This window comes from Thamnophis elegans, chromosome 5 (genome assembly GCF_009769535.1).
Source record: "Thamnophis elegans isolate rThaEle1 chromosome 5, rThaEle1.pri, whole genome shotgun sequence".
Lineage (NCBI taxonomy): Eukaryota > Metazoa > Chordata > Lepidosauria > Squamata > Colubridae > Thamnophis > Thamnophis elegans.
This window is the reverse complement of record NC_045545.1, coordinates 79,580,745-79,586,744: the sequence shown is the minus strand read 5'-3', so window position 1 is coordinate 79,586,744 and position 6,000 is coordinate 79,580,745.

The window sequence follows — 6,000 nt, the reverse complement described above, 5'->3', positions numbered from 1 at the left end:
AATGACTGCATTTCCACCAATGACGACACCCTGTCATTAGTGTTATTTCATCATAGTCTTCCATCCAAGTATCAACCAGGTCTACACCTACTTAATTTCTGAGACCAAACAATATTTTCTGTCATCATCATTACAACTTCTTTCCCATTATCCTTCCCACACACATACCTTGGGATGTTTCTAGGTTTAAGGAATGGTGATGTAAGAAGATACCCAGACTACTAAAATGAAGCCTGTTTAGAAAATTTCGAGGGAAGATTTGGTGCTAGTGCCATTTCTAATGGTTCTTACAATCAATTTTCACTAATCACTTGCAAATAAATTCCTTTTTTACCTATCAGTAGGCATATCATTTGTTATGCTAAATGAAAATATCTATTTAATCTGTCACAGAGAATAAAATAAGGTAAATTCTCATTTCAAAGCCCTTCAAAGCCATCACCAGCTGGACAGGACAGCAGAATAATATTGTTATTCTCTCTCTTTTTCCCTGCACATCTTTTTTGCATTCACTGAATACAAAAAGAAAAAAAAAGAAAAGTATAAAAAAGGGGGGGAAGGGCTAAAAAAAGAAGCAAAAACCTACAAGGCACTCATTCAGAGACAGATGCATAAAACATATAATAAACATTTCAGTGAATGGAGGTCATTATTAATTATAATCATAATGCATATTGAGATGTTATTGGTTTGTAACAGGTAACATCAATTCCATAGTTCACTGCATAATTGACCCCATATGTTTATCTTTCCAGTAAGTATTTTTCCTTTAGTCAAATGTGAGTTTTTATATTACAAGAATAAACTACAAAGGAACATGAGCAGCTGACATTGAATCTCAAAACTGGATTAATGAATACTGTATTAGACACTGTAGAAATGTATATGTAAATGAAGCATTGATTTCATTGCACCTCCAACAACGTAACAGTTTCTATATAAATGCAGTGGGGTTCAATAAATCTGAAATATTTCTTTGTTGAAAACAATATATTATAAGGAAGGGAAAAACATTGTTTATTTGATCGAGGTTAAAGTATGTTATTATTTCTGATTATCCTCAAGGGACTTCCTGTGACATTAGGACAGAAAAGTTGCTGTTTTATGCATTTGTCTAGAAATAAAAGAAGGGGTATTTGATCATTGGTTGTAAATTAAGGAGGGCTGAAGAGTTACAAAAATTGTTTAAATTTGTTGTGACGAAGGTCTCCTTTGCATCTTTTTCTACTCTTCTTCCAGTTTGCATTAGATATTCCTATTGTAATTAAAATCCTTAATACAATTATAAATATAATGATGCACTTTATTGAAGTTTATTTTTAAAAATATTACTGTATTATATCAAATGAAGCAAAAACAGAGAAAAAGGAAGAGAGTGCATATACACAATATATATATATATATATATATATATATATATATATATATATATATATATATATATATATATATATATATATATATATATATATATATATATATAAGAAAAAAACATTTTTAAAAACAAAAGGCAAAACAAATAAAATAATAGATAAAAAGATGATTGAAAAGGGCTTTTTGGTAGCTCCCCTCCTCTCTTTCTTTCTTTCCTCCCTCCCTCTCTTAAGCAATTATTGTTATTTTTTAGTATATTTTTTAATTCAAATCTATCATGATGGTATATATGGTTAGATCTTTCTTACTGTAAGCGTCCTTGATAAAATCCTATTACTCTGAAGGAAAATATATATGTTATTCACTAACACGGCATGTAATGGAAATTTGAAACTGGTGTAAAATTGGAAAGGAATGTGATTTCTGCTTGCATTTTTATTCTGTATCGTTGTAACTCCTGCTCCTATTTCACACTGTGGAGTTTTCAGTTTGACAATTTCCTCCTCTTCTTGCTCATCCCCACCTCGTATCCTCCCTTTTCAACGCCTGAAGAATTTTCAGTGTAAATACGAAGAACAGGAGAGTTCAGATTGCAGAAAATAGCTTGGGTACAAAAAGACAGCTCAAGAATTAAGACATGGTGCAGTGCAGGTAAAAGCCAACCTATAAAAAATAAGCGGTGAGAGCAAGGTACACACCCATGGTTACACAAGAGATACCTACAAGTATTTGTCCAACAGAACCTGTTCTAGACCTTAATCACAGAACACATAAACACAAAGCAGTTTCTATATGGTTTTAGGCATCCAAGGTAACCGTGTTGGTGTAGCTTTAGTTGAACAATTGTTTTGACCCAGTTACACTAGGCAGTCTGGAGTAACATTTTCTCCTTCATGCCTCAGTGCTGTGCACAGCAACTTTCTTATTCAAAGATCAAAGGCATCAACCCGCAAAAGGTTTCAAGTGATTGAGCAATAACCCCCCCTCAAAAAAAAAAAAGCAGTGTTAGAGGAAAACAAGTTTACATTTGAATGCATTGCATTTATAACTGAATGGAATTACGAATGAATTTAATTTGGAATATTTTGTGCTTCCTGATCAGTGTTATCTTATATACCAATGATGGCTGATCTTTTTGTGATGGAATGCAATGCGTGCACAACCCTCCTCCCCTCGTGCATGCACACACACATACCCCGTGCTCCCACCATCTCCCCATGCATGCGTGCGTCACAACCCACCCACCCCCCGTGCCCTCATTTGGGCTTAGTAGGTCTCCCTGCAGCCTCCTGGGAGCAAAATCCCCCGTGCATGTTTCAGCAGAGACCCCCAAAACAACTGGCTGGCAGGAGGTCCGTGCGCATGCGCAGTGGAGCTGAGTACCCGCAGAGAGGGCTCTGTTCACCATCATGGTTATATACCATGCAGAATCCTAAAAGAGATTTGTCTTGCAGTTTTCTCTTGTCGAGCTTTCCAAGGGTCTGTTCTTTATGCCACAAAGTACACCAGTAATGGCGAATTACTGGGCCTGTCAAAAATTCCAAAAATGCCTAACTTGATTCTGCTGGCCTGTCAAACACACACACACACACCTACAAAAGAGAAACATTTCTCTCTCCTTTCTTGGCTATCCTGAACAGTGGCACTTAGCGGCAACATCAAGGCTGAACCTGAAGTAGGTAGGGCCTTAGCCAACCTGAGTCCTAGCACCATTGCATATTCCCAATGCAAGATTGCCCTCCCCCTCCAGGGCCCAGAGCCCCCCAGGAACTGCTGGATTACACTTACCTTCTCTTTTTGCTCACAGGGCCCTGTGACCTCCCCGAGGCTGCTGTGGATCACACAAGGCCTTCAATGTTGAAATGGCTCTTATGCAGACTCTGAAATCCTTACGAATGCAGGCCCCATTCTCAAGCAATTTTGACGGCTCTGGTGGCTGCACGAGAATGCAGCCCTCTTGCATGGCGCTCAAAGAATCCAGAGGCCTAACGGAAGGGCACCCCATTCTCATGCAGCCTCCACAAATTGTGCAAGAACAAGAGAATAGTTTTTTTGGGGGGTGTTAGATGAACCCTGATGTTACACAAAACAGCGTGGCATGTCATCTTCGACATATATGTCATTGGTTCGCCCTCACTGACCTACACTGACATTAGTCAGGCTGCCAATGCTTATCTGTATTTTTGTCTTAAATAAAATATATTTCTCATTGGAAAAAAAGAATGGGGATGTTGGCGTGCTGAAAAACAAAATGCCTTATTTTTATTGATAATATTTCTGTTCTCCAGAAGAACTTCATAGCTCAATATTGTGGCAGTGGCATGTGGTCAATTTCTTTATAGCAGTGTTTTTCAACCTTGAGGCCTTTTAAGTCCTGTGGATTTCAACTCCCAGAATTCCCCAGCCAGCTGGGAGTTGAAGTCCACAGGACTTAAAGTCACCAAGGTTGAGAAACACTGCTTTATAGTGTCAGAAACCATGACCTGTAGTGGACAGTGTCAAGTCAACAAACATACTTAGCAGTAACGGGGGGGGGGGGGGAAATATTGTAAATAAATTTTATCCTGCTGAAGCAGCTTAAAGCATCTTGTCTCCCAAAACGCATTTGATCTGAGCTTTCTTTGCTCTCATCTACTTTTGCACTCCCGGTTTTAGAACAGAACCTCAGCTACCTTTTCATGAATGAATTCACCAGTTTTTACCCATATTCAAGAGTGAAATTTAAATCGCAAAATTCTGCGGACTGATTGGATTTGTGGATCACAGCCATGGACTTTCCACACAATCTTTTCTCTGTTATAAAAGTGGCAACTTTCACTGCACAGACCAATGTAGTATTTATAAATTGATAATGGGAGTCTAAAAGAAATAATTTTTGCCATGTTGACAGTTCACCTACTCTACACCTATTCTGAGATTTTCTAATTAGATTATAACGTTTTATAGAGTATGCTGTTTATGCAAAATTCGGACCTAAATGGTTATCTTCAACATTATACCACTCTAGTTTTTCAATTTTCTATCTCTCCCACTCCACACCAGTTGGAACTAACTTGTTTTTCTAACTCTTTATTTTAACCATGCTTGAAACAGGTGTCAGTGATTGAAATAATGATCTTGTGCTTTTAAGGTGAGAGCCGAGGTGGCACAGTGGTTAGGGTGCAGTACTGCAGGCCACTTCAGCTGACTGTTATCTGCAGTTCAGCGGTTCTAATCTCACCGGCTCAAGGTTGACTCAGCCTTCCATCCTTCCAAGGTGGGTAAAATGAGGACCCAGACTGTGGGGGCGATATGCTGACTCATAAACCGCTTAGAGAGGACTGAACGCCCTATGAAGCGGTATATAAGTCTAACTGCTATTGCTATATTTCATTATTTAAATAATGGAATTGCTGAGGTTAGAAGGTATATGGTGCTTTGGAATACCCAGCCTCCAAATGATGTTTGGGAATGTGCATTAGTGTTGAACTTGCAAAATTGGAAAGCAGTTAATTTTTTTTTACTGGGATTGTGCTGGAGAATGAATCTGAAATGCTTCAGCGGACCTACTAAATATGGCAGAAAAGCTGAAAAAGACTTTCAAAGGAAAATAAGTGTCCAGGGAGCTTAATCCTATGGGTCATTGGTGCTCTGTGAGCCTGGTTTCTTGTAGATGCTTCATTACATGTATGATGAAAGTGAGAAGACAGGAAGCAACTAGTTTATCCAGGTACTATGGAAAAACAATAATATATTTAATTCTCCCTCATTCCAGACGCTTTGTCTCTCCCTCACCCCAACACCTCCCATACACACCAATGCCTGGAAACAAAAAGTAAACAACAGCCCACTCAAGGAACTAACAAGACCACTCCCAGAAATAGTGATAGGGCAAGCCACTAGTATATGAAATGAGAGCAAACTTCATTCCCTTTTAGTAGTGATATTACCTAGTTTGGTAATGAAACATCTGCAAGAAAAGAATCAAGTTCAAAGAGCACTAAGGACCCCACAGTTCAACCTTGAGCTACAAATAATCTCTTTTATTGATGAAAACTAGAGGTTTGATTGGTGTGGAGGTATCTTCTCTGTCACCGCACAACCATCTCTAGCCTTGTGGGATTTCAGGGTTTGCTCCAAGAGATCTCCCCCTTTAAAAAGCAAGGATCTTGTCAAATAAATGTACCTTGGAGGATCAGCAAGGGGATATTTCAAAAATCTACAGCCAACATAACAAACCATTCTTTCAAGCTTCAAATTAGCAATAGTCATAATTTTTATTACCAAGTTTCTAAAAAATATGACTAGCATATATGATTAGTGCCAATTGATTTTTGTAAAATCAAAGTTCATTTAGTCGTACATCATACATTAAAGTGGTAAGAAAAATACTGACATTTGAGATTTTATACATGTTCATGTAAAAATTATGTTGCATAAAGTTTTTAATTAGAAAATATGTTAAGTCGGAACAGTACATGACAAAATCCTACACAACACACTTATGGAAGAACAAAGATTTCACAGTTTAGCTTGACTTCATCTGGAGCTGAAAAAAACAGCTCCCAAAAAGTGTATCATTGTAGCCACGTTTTGCTTTTGTTCAGATAAGGTGCACTTAAGAGGCTAATCTGATTCTACAAGGGA